Below are 24,953 nucleotides of genomic sequence, written 5' to 3' on the forward strand. Positions count from 1 at the left end.
CAGTTAACAACAGTTCCCTGAGTCTAGGGTGAATGCCTCAAATAAATTTCTAACATATATCTCTTTAAGTGAGAACCATCTCTGAGGCATAACAAGCAAGTTTATTATACTCACATTTATAATTGTATACAGATTTACCACACTGAATCAAATTAAAGAAATCGTGCTTCATCTAGGTAATAAACAACTCACTGATATATTTCTTCTAAAATACTTCAAGGAAAACCACCAAATGATCTGATCTAGAGGAACATGTGCCATCATGTTCGTCCACCATATACGAGTCTGACCTTGTAACAATGAAATTATTCCATCCAATCTTTCATCATCATAACAGTGAAAATTGTCCAACATTATTTCCACATCATTCAACAATATATCTGCCACTACTGGCCTTAGTTTGCTACACATTTAAATTCTGAAGTTCCTAAACTTTTTGGATTCTTTCAAAACCAATATTCTCGGAACTGAAGGAGGAAGTGGAGGCGTAGGAATGAAAGGTGATGCAACTAGCTGATATCGAGTCATGATAGCCCCTAGAGCTTGTAAAATGTTCCTTGATATGGAGCTGACACTCCCTGATGTGTCTATGTCCCCTATTGTTGAGGTACATACTTTATCTCGTTACTATTACCTCTTTTTTCGGTGGATTGTCTTATGCCTTTTGTGTAACACCCATAACCCGTATAATTATACCTATACAGATTATAGATGTTATCCGAATTTCTAAAACCATTTTACGATTCAAAAGCGATTTAAAATTTATTTTCTTAAAATAGTAAATGATATTATAAAAATATCATATCATATAAAATTACGTTTCGTTATAACAATTTAATTCAAAATATTTTTATTTATGAATGGTGAATAGTACCCGAACAGTAAACAGTGGGGGAATCGATTCCCTGTACCAGGGGAATCAGTACCCCTTTAAAAATATGGAAAATTTTGCTTAAAACCGTGGTTATTGTTCATGCTACAGTAACTTCCGAAAATACATATTAATTCATAAAAATTAACCTTTCATCACTATAAAAATTTCCAAAATTTATTCAACAAATAAATTGAACATTTTCAAATTACACGCCACTATCTAAAATCAAATTCCATCGTAGGATGTCTTACTGATATTGAAATATACCTCTCGATGCTTGATGTCATTTTGAACTCTTTAATCCACTATTGGCTTTTTTACCTACGTGTGAAAATCATCACACACTAAGTATAAACTTAGTGAGGCAATTTAAAACAATATACAGTGCAATACAATTCATGCATGATTTTTCAATGTCACAAATCAAATTTCCATAAAATCGTTTTAATAACATATCCAATATTTTACCATGATCAAAATAATATAAAATCTCTTACCATTTATCCCATAAGTTTGTAAGCTTATTTTACCAAAATACTTACCATTTAAAATTCCATAAGCTCGTAAGCTTATTTTTACCAATACACTTGCCATTATTCCATAACCATATACCATAAAAAATATCCATAAACAATATACAATAGACCAATATACAACCCTGAGGACCCTGGGTACACGAGTCAACTATAAGCACCGTAGTGCTAATCCGTATGACACATAAGATCATGTCCACCATAATCCGTATGAAACATAAGTTCGTGTCCACCATCTGTACTAGGTATCCTTAAGTATAGTCCCGTATGGCACATAAGGTCGTACCCACCATATACACTAGGTATCCTTTAGTGTATCCCGTATGCAGCCTGCTGATGGACTCTATGGCATGCCAACTATACCCTGTCCCTCAATGACTTACTTGGGCATACAGTCTATTTTATTTGATCCATCCATGGCAAAGTATATTATCAATATTTAACATTGGGCAGTTCATACCCGAAATAACATTCATGGTAAAATATCACATTTTTCATAATCAATGCATTTCGATTTCATACTCTGACATATCAATGTCAATTTATAAAAAAATGATATAAAATCATGCCGATATAAACAAGGTCGACTTATCGCAAGTCTTCCCGGTGATGTATAAAACATCCATATATAATTTCATGCATGTATTGCACTCACCTTGACACTTTATAATTTTCCATAATATGAGCCTCACTATTGTTCCATAGTATACCCTTTTCTATTTGATTTGCTTCGATCACAAATCAACACGATCTGTATAAATCACAAATTCATAATAATCCATATGTTACTATTTTACTAACATAAATACATTCCACCATATCTCCATACTATATTTGAAATTCATCATCTATCAAAATATTCAACTCTTAATAATTCCTTTTAACATTGGAACCAACTTTTCCAATTTACCCAAAATGGTCTTCACCATTTTACCACTTAAATTCTTAATACCAATAATTCCAACATTGAAATTATTTCCATTCAAATGCTTTTACAAAAGCATAAATACATTTAAGTACCCCAACTATGCAATTGTTGTACTTAAATCACCAATCATTTCAATCTTCCCAAAATAATCAATTTCACATCTAACACTCATTTCAATTCTCAAACAAAAATTTCCAGCATAGTACATCAATTATACAACTCTTACACAACAACCTATTAATTTTCCAGAATTCAGACAACTCACACTACCCTTAAAGAATCATTATTCTGTATTGATATAGACACTGGAATTAAATTCCGTTTCCTCCGTTAAAAACTAGACTCGAATACGAATCTATCCATATAAATAACTCCTTCTAATTCATTATTTACAATTTATGGTGAATTTTCAAAGTTCACCAACAGAATCTGTTTTGTACATAATTCTGCTGTCCGACTTTTCTGACCTTTCCTCAGTTAAAAATTCATATATATTTGTATACAACTTGAAATTGATCCCTGTTTATTTTAAACAAAACTAGATTCATATATGAACACAATGTATAAAAATAAACTCCAAATTATTTTTATATATTTTCTGGTGAATTTTCGAACCTACTGACAGAATCAAAATCCAAACTGTTTTCTTTAACTTCATTCTTAGGTTCTTCATCAATTCTTACAAACAATTCTTTAAAATCACTTAACTCTTCAAAACCCGTAAAACACAAGAATCAAAATCCCCTTCATCAACTCAAGATAAATTTGAACATGAAACCCTAGTAATATTCATGTCAAAATGTACAGAATTGAAAATAGAATATTTTTCCTAACCACACTTAGTCTAATTCTCAAGAATTAGCTTCAAAATTAAAACTAAAGATGCTTACCTTTCTTTCTTGAATGTGCCGGCACTTGGAGGAAGAAGATGAGCTGAAATGTTCCCCCATTATAGATATTCTAATATTAATTCATCTAGCACATGGCTTAATATAAATTATAATGGAATTGTTTATTCAACACCATAGGAAATCCCATTTTTACCCTTAATGAATCTCCATAATCACCATAAAACCATGACAACTCATCCTTATCATCTATCAAAGTCAAAGATGAAATTATTTTGACTTTGACTCACGAAATCGCCCATGAATTTTCAAAAATTTTGTTTTAGTCACTAAATTCCACTGTTTAGGTTAAACCTGAAAATTTGCACACTTTCAAACCAAATTTCTCTGATCCAAAATATTTAAATAATATTTCCAACCATTTTATAACATTCTTCCAATTTTTGTAAAATCCCAATTCGATCGTTATTACCGATTCCCTTACCGGCTTTAACCCTTTCTAATTTTTCTTTACTAAAATTTCAAATCCAAAAATATAATTTCTATAAAAATCCACTCTCAAGAGTAAACCATCTATTTATGGAATAAAATTCTTTATAGGAAATTTATCACTTAATTCCCTAAATGTTTTTCCAATTTTCTACTTTGACCATCAAACTTTCAAAATTTTCATTTTGGTCATTGTCTAAATTTTTTGGGGTATTACAATTCTCCCCTCCTTAAGAAAATTCGTCCTCGAATTTTAAAACTTTCTATGAAAACCGTAACTTCCTTTTTCCCTTGAAAATTCATAACCTTAATTTAAGGTTGTACTGACTGGTAAGACATTCCCTTGCCTTATGCGAAAACCTCTTCGGTCTTGCCAACTTCTTGAAATCCGATTTTTTTTCTCTCCTCAATTTAGGAATTTTGTGAAGATCATGCTAATCATTAGATTTGAAAACTGTTTAATCCAAATCTTCAACCTGATATGAAAATATCTACACATTTTCATATCATCTTCTCTTTCCCATGTAACGTCTTTGACATTATGATTTTGCTAAATCACTTTGACTAGAGAAATCATCTTGTTATGCAGTTCTTTGATTTCTCAAGCCAATATCCAATTGGATTATTCTTCAAAATTCAAATATATTCAAATCCCAATTTCCTCTATTGACATTTAAAAACTCTGATCGATACTTTCCAAGCATTGACACATGAAAAATATTGTGTACTTTGTCCAACTCTGGATCTCAATTACCTCCATAGTAAATGCTAACTGATAAGCCATCAGTCCAATTTTTTTTATATCCCATAAGATCCAATGAATCTTAGACTTAATTTTTCTTTTGCTCTTAAAACGCAATTTTTTTTTCAAGGCGATACCTTAAGAAAAACTTTATCACATTCATGAAATTCAATTTATTTTCGCTTCAAGCCTGCATAAGACTTTTGCCGATTAAATATCGTCTTGAGATTATCTTTACTTTATCTTCAACTTAATTCAATAAATCTGAGCGAACAAGATTTCGATCTTTTAACTCGAACCCATTTATTGGTGTTCGGTATTTTCTCCCATATAAAGTTTCATACGGAGCCATCTTGTTACTCAATTGATAACTGTCATTGTAGAAAATTTCTACTAAAATTAAATACTTTTCCTTTCCCATGATTCCTTGGAATCAATCACATATGCTCTCAGCATATCTTTTAATATCTGAATAGAACTTTTTTTTTTAATTTACCATCCGTCTGTGGATTTAAGATCGCACTGAAATTCAATCAAGTACCCAAACTTTATGCAAATATTTCCAAAATCTTAAAGTGAACTTTGGATCTCTGTTGGATATAATGGATACTAGTATTCCTTGTAATCGATCTATCTCCTTGATATACAACTCTGTATATTTATCCAATGCATAGTCCATTCACATCGGAATAAAATGTGCCGATTTAATTAACCGGTCACTATCACCCAAATGGAATCCTTTTTATATGTCAGAGATAACCCTGTAACAAAATCCATAGTGACTTTTTACTATTTTCACTCTGGAATAGAAATCAATTGCAACAATTACGAAAGCACTTTATGCTCAACTTTTACTTGTTGACATGTTAAACATGTATCAACTAACTCAATATTGTTTCATTTCATACTTGGCCACCAAAATGACTCTTACACCCTAATACACTTTGTTCTCACTTGTATGCATAGTCAGTGGAATATAAAATGCCTCAAAAAGAATATCTTTCTTCAACTCGTCATCATGAGGAATACAAATTCTTTCTCTATAAAATAGACATTCTTAGGACTTGATTTCAAAGTCTTTAGTCTCGTATATTTTTTCACAAGTAAAATATTTTCCAAGCATCTGCCATCTTTCTTTTGTAGCTCTATTATCCGATATAAAACCATCGGTTTTACTTTTAATTCATCCAATAGTGCACCATTTTCTATCAACAATAGTCGTACATCCATAGCTTGCAAAGCTGTAAAAGTTTTTCGACTAAGTGCATTTACTACACATTTGACTTACCTGGATGATAATTAATTATCAAATCATAGTCCTTTAAAAGTTCTATCCATCTTCATTGTCTCAAATTGAGCTCTTTTTGAGTCAACAATTATTTCAAACTCTTATGATCCATGTATATGTGGCATCTCTCACCATACAAATAATGAAGCCAAATCTTTAGAACAAAAACTACCGCTACTAACTCAAGATCATGAGTAGGATAATTCCTTTTGTGCGTCTTTAATTGTCGAGAAGCAAAAGCTACCACCTTACCATCTTGCATAAGTACACAACCCATACCATTATGAGATGTATCACTATACACCACATACTCTTTGTTCGATTCCGGTTGTACCAACATTTGTGCTTCCGTTTAAAATATTCTTTAAAGCTTTAAAACTCTCTTTACATTTCTCAGTCCAAACGAATGAAACATCCTTTCGCAAAAACTTGGTCAATGGATAAGCAATCATCGAAAAGTTTTTCACAAACCTTCGATAGTAACCAACAAGCCCCAAGAAACTTCAGACCTCTGAAACATTCTTTGGAGGTTTTCACTCCAATATTGCTTGATTTTTTTCTTATACATTCTGTCGAGACAACATAACCAATAAAAGCAACTTTCGATAGCCAAAACTCACACTTTAACATTTTGGCATATAACATTTCACCCTTAATTATCTCGAGCACAAAACGAATATGAACATCATGCTCTATCTTTGTATTCAAGTATACCCGAATGTCATCAATACAGACCACCTCAAACTGATCTAAGTAATGTTGAAATACTCGATTCATAAAAATCCATGAATGCTGCTAGAGCATTTTTCAAACCAAACGGCATTACTACAAACTCGTAGTGTCTATACCATTTCCTGAAAACTATCATTGGAACATCTTCCTCTTTAATATTTAACTGGTGACATCCCAATCGAATATCAATTTTAGAAACATTGCTGCTCCTTTTAAGCTGATAAAACAAGTCATCAATCCTCAAAATAGGATATTTGTTCCTGATAGTTACTTTGTTTAACTATCGATGGTCTATGCATAATCGCATATATCCATTTTTTTTATAAACAATACCGATTTACCCCAATGTATAATATTCGGTCTAATGCATCATGCACCTATCAATTCTTGCAATTAGTTATTTATTCTCTTAACTCAATCGAAATCATTCGATACGAACCCATAAATACAAAGTCAATGCCTTGATATCCATTAATATTGAATTCCACCTCTCAATCTGGAGGTAACCCAAATATTAAATCTAGAAAGACATATGGAAATTCCCAAGTTATGGAAATATTATATGATCTTACTTAAGATACTTGAATATCTATCACCTTAGCTAGAAAAGTTAGGCATCCTTTTTACATCATCTTAATCGCAACCATTGTTGATATTACGTTAGTGATATTTCACTTTTCATCAACCATTAAAATTAATAACTTCTCCGTATTTTTCTAAATTAATCGCTTCTTGCGACCATTTACCCAACCATAATGCAGAGACAACCAACTCACGATCAAAATGATCTAAAACTCATTAATGATAATCCCATCAGATTCATCAGGAAAAATAAGCTCCTGAATATTTATCGAATATTTCCTATTTGTCCGACTAACACTTGTATCATGACTGTGACCTATGGGTCTTCTGCTATAATATCACTCGATATCAAGTAGAATTGAAAATTCCTACTTTGGAAATCCTTATTTCATTCTTAAGGAAATATGTATAACTTATCCAGATCCATAAAAATTATTCTTGAGCAATTGCAATATTTTCCATCTCAAATGAAAATTTCAATGTTCACATCCTTTAATAAGAAAACTTGATAAATTTGTAGCAATAACTTCATAGCAATTAATGCTAAAATCACACTATCAAACAATTTTACTCATTTTTCTTATCATTACAAACTTGTCACTTTTCCAATTCCTGAGAATCCGTTTCAATCTAAACAATAATACATTGTAGCGTGGAATGGTTAAACAATCCATTTCACTAATTTACCTTCACAAGGTAATTCTATCCAATTTTATGGACTTGATATATATTCTCAATTCAACTTATAACCATTTGATTCACCAATACTAAACTTTCTTTAAACTTTTAGCGGAAAGCATATTTACCACTTACTCAAATCAACAATGCTTTAAACAATTTAATGCTTAGCTTAAATATTTCTCACTTATTTAAGCTTACCTGGAGAAACCTCAGAATCATCACTAGATTTAGAAATCTCCTATGAATCCTTATCCAATTCGACTTTTCTTGTAAGCCATTCAAAATTTTTAATCGATTCTTTCCATTTAAAAACTTCGTTGAAACTAAAACATTTCTTCCATCAAATGGAGAAAAATCCCTTACAACATCCACCCTTCTAAGGTGTTTTACATAATTCATGTCGGTTCCCTTTTTATTCGATTTTAATCTCGACTTTCTTTTCAACATTTTCAACTTTCTAACATTTATCTTTAATACCAACATCTGAACATATTCAGAATCATCATACATTAGTAAAGAATAACTTTACTCCCAATAAGCATCATCACAGTATATATATACAACTATTAGTAACTTTTGACATCCTAGTGGCATGTATACACTTTTTAACTCAAAAACAACCTCGGTTTAGTCCTAGAATCGGCTAAACCTGGCTCTGATACCAATACAGATTATAGATGTTATCCGAATTTCTAAAACCATTTTACGATTCAAAAGCGATTTAAAATTTATTTTCTTAAAATAGTAAATGATATTATAAAAATGTCATATCATATAAAATTACGTTTCTTTATAACAATTTAATTCAAAATATTTTTATTTATGAATAGTGAATAGTACCCGAACAGTAAACAGTGGGGGAATCGATTCCCTGTAGCAGGGGAATCGGTACCCTTTTAACAATCTGGAAAATTTTGCTTAAAACCGTGGTTATTGTTCATGCTACAGTAACTTCCGAAAATACATATTAATTCATAAAAATTAACCTTTCATCACTATAAAAATTTCCAAAATTTATTCAACAAATAAATTGAACATTTTCAAATTACATGCCACTATCTAAAATCAAATTCCATCGTAGGATGTCTTACTGATATTGAAATATATCTCTCGATGTTTGATGTCACTTTGAACTCTTTAATCCACTATTGGCTTTTTTACCTACGCGTGAAAATCATCACGCACTAAGTATAAACTTAGTGAGGCAATTTAAAACAATATACAGTGCAATACAATTCATGCATGATTTTCAATGTCACAAATCAAATTTCCATAAAATCGTTTTAATAACATATCCAATGTTTTACTATGATCAAAATAATATAAAATCTCTTATCATTTATCCCATAAGCTTGTAAGCTTATTTTACCAAAATACTTACCATTTAAAATTCCATAAGCTCGTAAGCTTATTTTTACCAATACACTTACCATTATTCCATAACCATATACCATAGAAAATATCCATAAACAATAGACAATAGCCCAATATACAACCCTGAGGACCCTGGGTACACGAGTCAACTATAAGCACCGTAGTGCTAATCCGTATAACACATAAGGTCGTGTCCACCATAATCCGTATGACACATAAGGTCGTGTCCACCATCTGTACTAGGTATCCTTAAGTACAGTCTCGTATGGCACATAAGGTCGTACCCACCATATACACTAGGTATCCTTTAGTGTATCCCGTATGTAGCCTACTGCTGGACTCTATGGCATGCCAACTATACCCTATCCCTCAATGACTTACTTGGGCATACAGTCTATTTTATTTGATTCATCCATGGAAAAGTATATTATCAATATTTAACATTGGGCAGTTCATACCCGAAATAACATTCATGGTAAAATATCACATTTTTCATAATCAATGCATTTCGATTTCATACTCTGACATATCAATGTCAATTTACAAAAAATGATATAAAATCATGCCGATATAAACAAGGTCGACTTATCGCAAGTCTTCCCGGTGATGTATAAAACATCCATGTATAATTTCATGCATGTATTGCACTCACATTGACACTTTATAATTTTCCATAATATGAGCCTCACTATTGTTCCATGGTATACCCTTTTCTATTTGATTTGCTTCGATCACAAATCAACACGATCTGTATAAACCACAAATTCATAATAATCCATATGTTAGTATTTTACTAACATAAATACATTCCACCATATCTCCATACTATATTTGAAATTCATCATCTATCAAAATATTCAACTCTTAATAATTCCTTATAACATTGGAACCAACTTTTCCAATTTACCCAAAATGGTCTTCACCATTTTACCACTTAAATTCTTAATACCAATAATTCCAACATTGAAATTATTTCCATTCAAATGCTTTTACAAAAGCATAAATACATTTAAGTACCCCAACTATGCAATTGTTGTACTTAAATCACCAATCATTTCAATCTTCCCAAAATAATCAATTTCACATATAACACTCATTTCAATTCTCAAACAACAATTTCCAGCATAGTACATCAATTATACAACTCTTACACAACAACCCATTAATTTTCCAGAATTCAGACAACTCGCACTACCCTTAAAGAATCATTATTCTGTATTGATATAGACACTGGAATTAAATTCCGTTTCTTCCGTTAAAAACTAGACTTGAATACAAATCTATCCATATAAAGAAATCTTTCTAATTCATTCTGTACAATTTATGGCGAATTTTCAAAGTTCACCAATAGAATCTGTTTTGTACAGAATTCTGCTGTCCGACTTTTCTGATATTTCCTCAGTTAAAAATTCATATATATTTGTATACAACTTGAAATTGATCCCCGTTTATTTTAAACAAAACTAGATCCATATATGAACACAATATATAAAAATAAACTTCAAATTATTTTTATATATTTTCTGGTGAATTTTTGAACCTACTGCCAGAATCAAAATCCAAACTGTTTTCTTTAACTTCATTCTTAGGTTCTTCATCAATTCTTACAAACAATTCTTTAAAATCACTTAACTCTTCAAAACCCATAAAACACAAGAATCAAAATCCCCTTCATCAACTCAAGATAAATTTGAACATGAAACCCTAGTAATATTCATGTCAAAATGTACGAAATTGAAAATAGAATATTTTTCCTAACCACACTTAGTCTAATTCTCAAGAATTAGCTTCAAAATTAAAACTAAAGATGCTTACCTTTCTTGCTTGAATGTGCCGGCCCTTGGAGGAAGAAGATGAGCTGAAATGTTCCCCATTATAGATATTCTAATATTAATTCATCTAGCACATGGCTTAATATAAATTATAATGGAATTGTTTATTCAACACCATAGGAAATCCCATTTTTTCCCTTAATGAATCTCCGTAATCACCATAAAACCATGACAACTCATCCTTATCATCTTTCAAAGTCAAAGATGAATTATTTTGACTTTGACTCACGAAATTGCCCATGAATTTTCAAAAATTTTGTTTTAGTCACTAAATTCCACTGTTTCGGTTAAATCTGAAAATTTGCACACTTTCAAACCAAATTTCTCTAATCCAAAATATTTAAATAATATATCCAACCATTTTATAACATCCTTCCAATTTTTGTAAAATCCCAATTCGATCGTTATTACCTATTCCCTTACCGGCTTTAACACTTTCTAATTTTTCTTTACTAAAATTCTAAATCCAAAAATATAATTTCTATAAAAATCCACTCTCAAGAGTAAACCATCTATTTATGGAATAAAATTCTTTATAGGAAATTTATCACTTAATTCCCTAAATGTTTTTCCAATTTTCTACTTTGACCATCAAACTTTCAAAATTTTCATTTTGGTCATTGTCTAATTTTTTTGGGGTATTACATTTTGAACCCGACATATAAATACAATCACAAATTTACATTAGTAAGGAACAACATCATAAATAAAATCATCAGACCATACCATATCAGTAATTTCGACATCCTAGTGGCATGTACATATTTCTGATATAAAATAGGCTCGGTTTAGGTCGAAAATCAGCTAAACCTGTAGCTCTGATACCAATAAATGTAATACCCTTAACCTGTATATGCCTTGATATACGAGTCAAAGATGTCACATCAACTTAAAAACATTTACTGAACTAAAATTTGCCTGAAATTTTGTTTCATTTGAAAACACTCATATTCTAACTTTAAAAATCTATTTTTAAAGTATACCTCAACCTATAATTTATTTCTTTGTTATAGGGAAATAAATTCATTTGTTAATCAGAAATTTTACTAAACCACGCCTTTTCGTGAAATCTTTTAAAAACATAATAACATAATATATTCTTTTCATGCATAGATACTGATAAAACTAAACTAAGTAAAATAAACTAAAATAGTTCTAGTTTACTATTACAAATTATTTAAAATAAATATGATAAATAAAAACAACTGACATAAGTATACATGTCACTACTAGTCAAAAAGAAACTTCAATGATGTCTTACTGATACTGGTATTATAGATGATCTGCACATGATGCTTGGAAGGCTCCTCATAAAACGTTTGTATCTCAATCAGACCATACACATGAAAATCATCACGCGCTAAGTATAACTTAGTGAGGCAGTAATAATTTAAGGTGAGAAAAATATGAAAATATCATAAACATAAATAAAATAATTTGAATTAAAACATTAAAATGACAAACCAACTTTTCCAAGTCGATTTCTTCACTAAGACCTTAAATTTCTTTTTAAATCATGAACTTATGAAAATTCTAATAAATCATATCTGATAAAATAAGCATATCATGCTTTTTGTCAATTGGAATTCATTTACAACTTGCATATTCATTTTCATAGCCCAATGCATATTTATGAGAATATAAGATACGTGAGTAAGGTGCGCACTATGCACAACACGGTGCAAATCATAACTGATACTGAGATATGATGCACTTCAGTGCCATCATAACCTGAATAAGCACCAACGGTATTGGACATTGATACACGAATGTACCAAAGCTGATATGATAACATTGATACACGAATGTACCAAAGTTGATATGATAACATTGATACATGAATGTATCAAAGCTGATATGATAACATTGATACACGAATGTATTAAAGCTGATAATGGATAAATGCTCAACTAATGGCATGCCAAGTGTACCAACAATTCTCACTATAACACACAATGGGTTGATGTATCATAATAAATCCATCATAAAAATATCATGCTTGGGTAGTCCATACCCTAAATCATTCATAAAACTGATATAGAATATTATAAAAATATTCTTTATAAACTTTATAAATCATACAGTAATTTGGAATGAGGTTGACTTATCGCAAGTCGTCTTCGATCAAAATAATTAAATAAATAACTACACTCACCTTTGCCTCACTATAGAACTTTTATACAATAGTCCTAGTCACGAGCTTTGTCCTTTCCTTTCGGTTCGTTTGAATTGCTAGATTTATCGTAGTTTGACAATACCAAATTATAACACAAAATGTTCGAACTACATATTAGTATCATACTAGCATAAGTTGATTTTAACATTCGAAAATATAAAAATTGAGATTAAATTGATATCAACTAAATCACATTTCCATTATAATTTCCAACTTCTCAAAAATACTCTTCCAAATTCATGAATATTTATTTTCATCTTTAACCCTTCATCTTTGTTAAATTACACAAATAAGCCACAAATTGTGAATTCTTTTTAGAATTCACCTCAATCTTTCCATTTAATTCATAATGATCCTTCACCATTATGCTCATTGTACATTAAATATAAAAATTACAGCACTTTAATAAAATGCTCAAATCAATACCTCAACATTTCAAACATTTCAAACATTTATAATTTCAACTCAAACTTTCCTAACTTTCGATTTTCAACCACCAAACTCAATAAATTTGTAATTCAACCTCAACTCAATATTTAATTCAAATTTCAGAACACTAATAAATTTTACAGCATTCAACAATTTACTCAAATAATACTTTTTCATTTAATAACTTGCAAACAAGTCCCCAAAGTTTTGAAACCTTTTGAATTCCACCATCTAACCATTAAAATGAATTCTTTTAGAATTCTTCTCAACATTTCCAATTTATTCAAAATGGTCTTTTGGCATTTAACTTCAATTCCAAGCATCCAAAAATATACTCAAACATTTAAACATTACTCTTTAACTTCTAATCCATTTCCACTTAAATTCTAAAATTTTCATATTCAGACAACTCGCACTATCTTTAAAGAATCAGTATTTTGTATTGATATACACACTGAAATTTAATTTTGTATCTTCCGTTGAAAACTATACTCGAATACAAATCTATCCATATAAATAACTCCTATTTCATTTTGTACAATTTATGATGAATTTTCAAAGTTGACCGACAGAATCTGTTTTATGCAGAATCTGTTACCCCGTTTTTCTGACATTTCCTCGGTTAAAAATTCATATTTTTTTGTATATACCTTGAAATTGATCACCATTTATTTTATACAAAACTAGACTTATATAATAACACAAATATATAAAAATAACCTCCAAATAATTTTTATATAATTTCTGGTGAATTTTCAAACTCACTGCCAGATTCAAAATCTAAAATGTTTTCATTAATTTGCATCCTTAGATTCTTCATCAATTCTTACAACTAATTCTTTAAAATCACTTAACTCTTCATAACCTCAAATCATAAAATCTAATCACATAATCATCTTCACCATGAAATATTGGTACCAAATGATACAGAATTTCATGTAGATAAATTCTTTATCTAATAGTTAAATAAAAAAATCAAGTATATTGCTTTAAAAATCAAACTAAAAATTCTTACCTTGAACACTTGAAACTTTCGGCCCCTTAGAGAGTTGCTGCTGAAAAATGCTCAACTTTTATTGAATATTCTAATATTAATTAGTCTTAACACATGGCAAAATACCATTATAATTGAATGTTTTATTCAATTTAATAGGAAATTCCATTTTTGCCATTATTGAAACTCCATAACTACAACTTTACCACTCTATAACATCATCCGTTACCTCATTATATCCAGAAAAAATATCTTAATTCTGATTTTATACTTCCATCCTTGAAATTTTTAAAGTGTCAATTTAGTCACCTAATTCCAATATTTTTGCTTAACATGGAAAATCAACCTTAATTCCATTGATCCATGTTAAATTTCACTTTTATAAAATATAGAAATAATATTTCCAACCCTTATCTAGCATCCCTCACAATTTCGTGAAATTCTGATTCGATCCGATCATCTAATTTCAATACCGAACTTTACCGCTTTATAGCTTTTAACACAAATCTAGTACCAAAAATCTGATTCTCACTAAAATATCTGTTTTAATCAAAGCTGTTCATTTACAGGCTACAATATATAACTTTTAAAAAATACAATTTCGATCCCTAAACTTTTTAAAGTTTATATTTTAGCCTCTAAACTTTCAAAACTTACATTATAGTCATTGGTCAAAATTTAGGGTATTACATTACCCTTACTAGATTAAGTTGCTAAGAATCCATTAGAAATCAAAATGTCTGAAATACCCCTGATGGCCTAAATAATGGAATCATTCTGGTTATATCCGAAATATTAATTTATTATGATGTAAAGGTTTCTAAATACCTTTCTGATACACTTGAAATCCTAAACGATCCTGAAGCATCAATATATGAATGTTTGTTTAGATCCATTAGCAATTAAACCCCTGTTTAGTAGGGATCCCTTTTCTGAAACCCAATCAACTTACAGAAGCTCGTGTTCCCCTTCATGATAATTACTACTTGCCTCCGAAAAATAACTGAATTTTCTAGTGTGTTCCCTATGTACTATATGATTATTTTATCTATCCTGGAATGTGATTTATCGAAGTTACTAATTTACTGAGTCTTTTAATTGTTCGAAATTATGAATTACTGATTTATTGATTTACTGTTTGTGAATTATGGCTACATGATATGTGCTCTTTGGTTTCCTTTTTCTACTGGAAAAATATAATTTTGCATGATTTATGGATCATGGAATTTATTGTTTATGATATGAACCGATTATTGGGATACTATCTGGGTAGGATTATGGAATATGAAGGTTCAACTTTGATCAAGCTGGTAATTCTTTACGAACCTGAGGTGACCTTGGGTAGGCTTTCAGGCCCCAAGGAATCCCATTAGGTTAGCTCCTAGGTCTATTGGGCCTAGGGTAAATACTTTTGGATGCAGTTCTTGGGAATTGCATATGGTGTCCGGATGGAGGACATTTATGTGATTTAAATAACTACATTGTCATTTTTACAATATTCTATTGGATCGTGATTTTGATATTATAATTTACTGCTCAATCTGATTTCTACTAGATATTGTATGGATAGGAGTCTGAAGTACGAAGGTTCAGCTCTAATCAAGCTGGTAATTCCTTACGGATCTAAGGTGACCCTTGGGTAAGCCCATAGACCCCAAAGTACTCCCTTAGGATGGCTCCTTTATTGTGTGCTTAGGGTAAGCTCTTATGGATGCAGTTTTGGGGGATTGGTAATGGAGTGTTCGGGTGAAGGGTACTACAATGATTTTAAAAATTTGTTTTACTAAAATAAAATACTACTATTTATTATGGATTTATGGGAACACATTAAACACCATATTCTGATCTCCTGAACCTGGTCATATGAACTGTAAGCTTCATGTCTTTTACTTGAAGAAATATCAGTGAAACCTCAGCTCATCACGAAAACCTGTTGATGCTTGAATCAATAAGAAAATTTTATGCTTGTTATTTATCTGCATGTCCTTCAACATCACTTAGTAGTTCTGTATTGCTAAGCTTCCCAAAGCTCACTCTGTTATTCACCATTTCATGTTAAAAGATTGATCCAGTGCATCTATCGACTTTAGTAATGGGAGTTCTTTCGGCTTTGCTTATAAAGTATGGTACAAGTGTAATTAGGGGGCATGTAGGTCACGTTTAATTTTTATATTGAGTCTGAAACGTTTATGATGAGATGTAAGAACGAATTCTATTTTACGATTTGAAAGATTTCTACACTTGTATTGTAACACCCCAATTTAGGGGCAAAAATTAAGAAATTATAAAGTGGTGAATTTAATTGGTATTTTTGGAAGAAATTGGGGATTAAATTGTAAAATCATAAAGTTGGCATACCATTTTAAGAAGTGCATGAAGTTCAGTGATTAAACCCATAATTTAACCATTTTTTATATATGATGAAATATAACTCCCCCTACCTGTGCTCAGTTTCCAGAATTCCCCCATTTTCCTCTCCCGTTTACCCTACTTCGATCTCCGATCTACTCGTCGTCTGACCTCCGATCAATGAACCGAAACCACCACTGTGTTCGTTGTTGACCGAGGAACAAAACCCCTCAAACCTTTCATCGTGAATCGTCGTCGTTCGTCGTTAATTTCAGTCAGAAGTATCGTCCGTAATAACTCGATTTCAGTTGGTTTTTCGTCGATTCACAACGATCTAATGATCCGTTTATGATACCTCTCGCACCATCGTGTTCCTTGTGTTGTTCCGAGTATGCCGGTATCATCCTTGGTCTCTGTCGGTAGCAGAGCGTGAGGAGGTGAAGCGGTCAAAGTTTTCAATTTATTGAAATCGAGCTCTCTGCCATTCAAAATTGTGAACCGAGCTTGGTAAGTATCTTAAAATGCCTTAAAATAATTTTTAGAAATTTTTACGTGATTTATAGGCTGCCGAAAGTGGGCTCACGCGCCACCACTGTGCGTGGGGAAGGAAAAAATGACCGGTTTGACCGGTTTTGGAATTGTTTTGATCGGTTTCAACCTGACCAGACACGTTGACCCTTGACCATTGACCGACGTTGACCAAAGTTGACCAAAACTTTATCCGGCTTTGACCGAGCATTAAACGACCTTTGACTTTGATCGAGTATACCTATCTTGACGTTTTTCGACGTTCCAAATCCGATTTTGCAGTATGTTTTTTGAAATTCAGACCCAAAGGCCTCAAAATTACCAGTCAAACCCGTTGACTTTGATTTTGACCGAAAATTCCAAAATTTTCAAAAAGTCATATCTTATGTTTTCGACGTCCTGAATTCGAATCCGAAGTCCGTTTCACCAAATTCAAACCCGGTAAGCTATTTTTCACTAATTTATCATCCGATTCGATCCGTTTATCTCAATTAAGCTTCGTTTTTATGTATTTTCTGTTGATATGCATCTGAAGAATTATTGGAAGTTGATTTCAAGATCGAGGGTGTTCAAATGGAATTTAATGGTTAATCAGTATTGCACAGAAATCGAGATAATAATTTACTACCTCTTTATGCTTTATGCTTTATGCTTTATGCAACATGTTGGTATTAGTAAATGCATGAATGGAAATGTTTGGTCTAATATGTATAATTAATGAAGTTCTACACACGATTCAAATACAGTAAAAATTCGGTAAATGAATATGGCTCAGATGACTTATATAAGAAATGGATGGATTGTTAGAATTAAATTATGAGTTATATGATTAGTGATAAAGGTATTATCATGGATTTGTAGCATATAATCAAAAGTTAAATATTAAAGGTACTTGGATGGGAAATTATGATAATACTTTGGTAGGGTAAAATTTTGAAAATACCCTTATGTTGTAGGATGATAAGAATTGTCCCTGGAAGTTGGTTAATAACTCTGAAAAGACAATATTGATCCGGTAAAAATTATTGATGTGCATACGAAATGCTAGTTTTGCTTAGAAAATACAGATAATTGGTTTATAACCCCAAGAGGGTTTTGGGCAAGAATCTAGAAGTCTGTTAAGGATTCATTTCAAGATCAGAGAATGTTCGGAAAAGCAATTAATCATAGAACCTCTAAATTATATTATTTTCGTTAAGAGCTAATATCGAAATTATCTGGTTAAGAAATTAAGAAAATGCCCTTGAGAGGTAAAATAGTCTGAGTTGACCCTGAATGAGAAAGTACTTTGAGGATTCGTACTTAACTCGATTAAGTACGGATTTGATTGTTAAGATCTTGACTTAGTGCAGGAAAATTCCTGATATTCCGCTTGTAAAATCTGAGAATGCACACACTTGACCCGAAAATATTCGAGTTATGAGTAAATACCTAAAGAATAATTTGTTGGGGGTGTTTTGTTGTTAGAATTATTAGAAAGGACTGAAATAAATGATTAGCTTGAATTCAATAATAAGATTGGACGGAAGAAAATGATTGTAATACATTGGATCTGTAAAATGACCAGAATACCCTGTAATGTAATTGACCCAAGAATATCACCAAGCAGGAATGATGGGATATCCTCAAGCTCTGTAATTATTGGGATAAAACTGAACACCAAAATGACTAAAATACCCTTATGGCCTAAACTAAGTAAATGTCTTTGATTAATTAAGGAATCCAAATAAACATAGGTGTTAGACTACCTTTAAAAGTAATGGAACATATTTTAAGTGAGTAGATCAACCCTAAAGATATGTCAATACCTGAATGGCATAGATATTACTGGAATACGTGTTCGTATTCTCAAGTTTGGCTCGATGATAAATTTTGGAAGTATTCAGCTCAGCTCAACTCAACTCTAGATCGCATTCAGTACTAAGAATTGGACGTTTGTTCGACAAATCAACCACGAAGACCAAATTAAATGGAATGAAAGTACAACATGTATATGAAATTCAGTAACGTTTGAATTACTCTGGAAAATCCCGAAGTAACTGGAATGGACTTGAATGCTAAATGAACTAAGTAACCTCAAGGACTGAGGATTAAGTAAGAGATTGGAATAAGTTTGGAAACTCGAATGAACTTATGTGATGTATCATCCCTATGGATTATGAACCATAAATCAAGTATGTCAGCATTTTCTGGTATAGTTGAAACATGGAAATGAAATAAAGACCATGAGAATATTTGTTAGTCTCCTTAAGATCTGTTCAGTGATGACTCAGAAGATGATCCATGGATGATCCATGGATAAGAATATTTGGTATTAAAGAGTGAATAAGCTGGAAGGTTAATGAATTGACAAGTTGATAAGTATTGGTTCTGGAAGTTATTCATCTGGAGTTGTTCGATAATCAGATTAATCGTCATAGATGGTAAAGATTCTGAATACCCTTCAGGTTTCGTAGAGCTTCCAAAAATTATCCGAATAAGATGATCCTAATAAATTATATTATGAATAACTGATGATTCTGTCAGTTATTGAACTCTTCCAATAGTGATTCTAAATTCTGACATTCTATCGGTATATGAAAGATCCTTGTTTCTTCTACCTGATAAGATTATCCAGTACCTCTGAATAATATCTGTAAACTCTGGTGTGTTTCCTAAACATATAAATATTTTATCTGATTTCCGACTTGAATTCTGTTCTGATACATGACCTGAATTCTGTTCTGATTTCTGATCCGGATTCTGTTCTGATATCTGTTTTGATTTCTGATATCTCCGTTTACTGATGGAAAAATATTTTAATTGGGGGGTATTGTTGAAGGAAGTATTTTCGCAGGTTCCTCAGCTTTGTGCTCAGGGCCTTACAAGTTGTGTGGGTTGGGTGTATGGTTTTGGGGAACCTACACATTATGTTGTGTTGGGATGGGGGTATATATATATATATATGTTTTAAAAAGATCTGAAAAGTTACATGGTTTTTGGGAACACACTAGATAACCTATTATGATCTCCTGAACCTAAACCTCCGAAATATTTCTCTCAACTGAAAGCTCATTGTCCGTTGCCACCTGAAATATCAGTAGGATCTCCGCTCAATATAAAGGTCTGCAAATGTATGGATCATTAAGAAAATATATGTTTATCTGTATCTGCACGTTCTTCAGCATCATTTGGTAGTTCTGTATTACTGAGCTTTCCGAAGCTCACTCTGTTACTCATCTTTTCAGGCTAAAAGAATTGTATCAGTGCAGCTATCGATTTCAGTAAGGGAGTTCTTCCGGTGTTGTTTGCAGAGTACGGTACATGTGATTAGGGGGCATGTAATTGTATTTTATTTTTATATACGAGTATAAAAATCAGTTTTGTTTCTGCATAATGATAAATCATTTTATAAGTTACATATTTTAATAAAAGTTTTAAATTTTCCGCTATTTTTATGGTAGGTCACTCCGATAGCCCTAATGTGACACTCCAGATCGGATCGGGTTACTCGCATCAGTCTGAGGGGGTTACATGTATTTTTATATGTTTTAATAAAACTTTCAAAACTTTCTATTATTTTTATTGTGTGTCGCTCCAGTGGCCCTAATGTAACACCTAGGATCGGATCAGGTCACCCGTATCGGTTTGAGGATGTTACATGTATATATAAGTATATATATATATATATATATATATATATATATTTATCATTAAACATAAGTGACTAAAATAAAAGATTCTAAAATTAATATTCACATTTAATAATTGTGAATATTAAAGAAAAAAGGGAAAAATATTGTAATTAGAATGTATACAATACTAAATTGCATTGAATTGAAAAATTCAAGAAAAGATTTATAATTACACCATGACTAAAATAAAAGAAAATAAAAATCAAATTAAAAAATAGAAAACCTCTAATTGTTAGAGGATTGTATTTCTAATTAACCCAAAAAATATATTGGTAATTTAAAAAAGGCGCCAACATTTTTCAAAAAATAAAATTTCCCTCTTTCCTTTCTAAATTTCCAAAAAAAAACATAAATTTTCCCTCTTTTCTCTTCTAAATTCTCAAAATATCAGTTTTTATCTCTTCTAAATTTTGGCAAACAAATCTAATTTGCCAAAAATTGACAATTCCCTCTTCTAAATTTATAAACAATCAATTTTTTCTTCAAAAACAATCTTTCTTTTAAAAAGTTCTCCCATCACCTATATATATATATAAAGTTTATTGTTTATTTTAAATTGATGATTAAATTTTAAAATTTAAAATTTTCAATCTCAAGTAAATTAATCTTTTATATATTTTTTTAAATTTTAAGTTACATTGTATTTAAATTATTAATTAATTAATATATATAAATAAATTCAACTTATAAATATTTAAATTAATTTTATATAATCTAATAAAATCATGTTCAATAAATAAATTATTTAATGAAATTAATTTACTAATTATAATTAAGATTTATAATATAAGGATTATAATTAAGATAGAAAATAAATTTATTAATTTAATTATCATAACTAACAATTTATATTAATTTTTAAAGAGTAATCATATTAATTATTTATTTAATTGTCCAAAAATTATCATAACTAACCATTTGTTTTAACTTTTAAAAAATAATTATATTAATTATCGTAGTTTATTATAAATTCAAAATCTCACGACTTCATCAATTGTAATTTATAAGTCAAATAAATATAAGTTCAATTTAATAATAGGTCAGATCATTTACAGGTTGAGTCAATTAAAGATCAGGTTGATAATAGGTCAAGTAATATCAATTATTTATTGGGTTAATCTCGAGTTCAAGTTCATATTAGATCGGGTTCGGTTATCTCATTATCAGGTTCAATTCGGGTTCAGGTCGATTTCAGTTCGGGTGCAAGTCAGAAATTTTCAGCTCCAACTCGAGTTCAGGTCAACACCAGATTGAAATCAAATCGATTTCGGATCACCACCACCTCAGGTCATAAACAATTTTGACTAAAATTGATTTCAGTCAATTTTACATGTCGAGTCAATTTTTTACATCCTTAATTAAAACAAAAAACAAAAATAATAGGTGTATAGTTCTCTTTCTCGGCTACAATTTCTTTTTGGAACTTAGCTGCGTCAAATTATTAGATTTAGTCTTGGTTCTTGTCAGTAATGTCTATCGTGTTGTCACATTTTTTAGGTTATTCTTTACAAGTTTTCCAGTGAGATGCTTCAGTCTGATAATGACAAATCATCTCCTGAAAATTTGAAGAAATGGGTATTTGTCAGTTCTGTAAGGGCTCATACCCATGATGTTAGAGCCTTGACAATGGCAGTGCCCATCAGTTCTGAAGGTCTGTTCATGTTTTTGATCCCATGCGTATTTACTGTTTTTTGTATTTATTTATTTATTTAATTTTGAACTTGCATTTTTTTTTTTGGATAAATATTGAACTTGCATTTAGTTAAATAGATCGGGTACCTTTTGATTTAAACTTCTTTTTCCTTCTAATTTCCAGGCTCTTTATCTGATGAGGCAAAAGACTTGCAAGAAGACGAGGATAAAAGTAAAAAGAATCCGATACAGGGAGAAGAAGCCCTTTGATTTCAGTTATGGTAAATGGGCTCATTTTGGAGTTCCCCTGCTTATCTCTGCTGATGATGACGCAAAGCTGTTTGCCTACTCTGCTAAAGATTTTACTAGGTTCTCCCCACACGATATTTGCCCTGCACCTCAGAGAGTTCCAATACAACTGGTCACTAGCACAAGGTTCAATCGGACTTCTTTTCTCCTGGTCCAGGCTTCTTGTTGGTTAGATGTGCTCACTGTTCAAGTTCCTGATGTGGGTTCTGGCCCCTATGGTGATACTGTGACCACTAATATTGTAGCTCGGGTTCAGAGTAAGGCTTGTCGGAAAATCATTTGCAGTGCCATGTCTAGCTCAGGGGAGCTTATTGGTTATTGTGACCTCATTAGATCCAGCCTATTTGCACTAAGTAGGCAAGCTGGCCAAAGTACATGGACCATTAGGAAAAGGCAACTTCCTCAGAAACTTCCATCTGCACATTCTATGGTTTTTACCTCTGATGGGTCCGGTTGCTGATAGCAGGGCATGATAGAAGGATCTATGTAAGCCTCTACCCTCTTGGCTTTCTTGTGTTATCCTTATTGTAGTTTTTAAATTGTGAATTTTCTCAAAACTATCTATTTGATTATTTTTGGTTTTTTAGGCTAGCGGAATGAGTATTTCCATCCTCTGAACTAACTTTTAGTTTTGTGAGGTCTTTCACCTTTTCTAACGGCTTACTAAAATCAAATATTTTCCACCTCAAACTTGGAAATTCTGATCGTGTGTTAATGCACTCAAACACATACGTTTGCTTATTGTAACATAATATGAATGTATGAATCAAACAAGGAAACGAGCTTCCAATAGCAAAGTGTAGAACCTCCTTTAACCTCCCTGAACCATAGAATATGTGACTTCAGATAACGCGTTTGTGTCATATTTGATAATGACTTACTCTCCTGGTTTTATAGATTTTGCATTTGGAGAGCTCGAAACTACTGCATTCCTTTATACCTTGTCGTGAGGGGCACGAGAAGGAAGGACCCCCTGGTGGTGAGCCTCCCATTACTAAAATGTTCACAAGTTCTGATGACAAGTGGTTAGCTGCTATCAGCTACTTTGGAGATATATATTTATTCAATCTGGAGGTACCAAGGTAAGAAATTACATATGAGACAATTATTAAATAGGGGTATTACTTAATAGCTATCTAGTTGATAATGCCATTTCAAATATATGATTAATGTTGATGAGATGAGGACAGGACGGCTTAATGTTCTATGATTTTTCATTGCTTTGTTATTCTTTTGATTCAGTTTTTTTTTTTTCTGGACCAGGCAACATTGGTTTATATCAAGATTGGATGGCACCTCTGTTACTGCTGGTGACTTTCCTCCTCAGAATAATAACGTGCTTATTATCACAAAATCTTCAAACCAATTCTTTATATTTGATGCGGAAGCTAGACAATTGAGACAATGGTCAATGCAGCAAACATTCACTCTTCCCAAAAGATTCCAAGAATTTCCTGGGGAAGTTATCGTGTTATCTTTCTCCCTTCCATCCTCCTCCCATCCTTCAAAATCAACATCTGTTGTGGTTTATAGTGCAAGGTATGGTTCTTATACTGTTCGACTTATGCTGCTGCTGTGGTTTAACATGTTATGTTGTCATTGTAGCCATATCTTAATATTAGCCATTATGATCAATATCACCAAGTTGGGGGATATATGTGCTGCTTTAGTTTGTGCTGTTTTATTGAGTTCCCAGCAATGGTTTACTTTGTACACTTTATACTGGTTGCCTGCTGATCTCTTCCGCTACGTCTCATCCTTGCATAATCAATATGCCACTATTTTGCTAGCATGTTATCTTAAAACTGACAGGCTTATCTCCCACGAAATTTTGGACAGATTATTTGTTTTTCCTAAATGCTTTTAGGCATTTTGGAGATCTGGTAAATGTGTATGGTCTTCCATAATTTTGAGGCAGACATGCTCAAGTGGAGACATGGAAAAATATCCATGTCTAAT

The 24,953-nt window shown here is 31.5% G+C and overlaps 1 pseudogene; it reads left to right on the forward strand.

The window, feature by feature from the left end:
• Window positions 1-526: 526 nt before the first annotated feature.
• LOC120159779 lies at window positions 527-24,948 on the forward strand (annotated as a pseudogene).
• Window positions 24,949-24,953: the final 5 nt, after the last annotated feature.

Source organism: Hibiscus syriacus, unplaced genomic scaffold, assembly GCF_006381635.1.
Source record: "Hibiscus syriacus cultivar Baekdansim isolate YM2019G1 unplaced genomic scaffold, ASM638163v2 tig00111372_pilon, whole genome shotgun sequence".
NCBI classification, from domain to species: Eukaryota; Viridiplantae; Streptophyta; class Magnoliopsida; order Malvales; family Malvaceae; genus Hibiscus; species Hibiscus syriacus.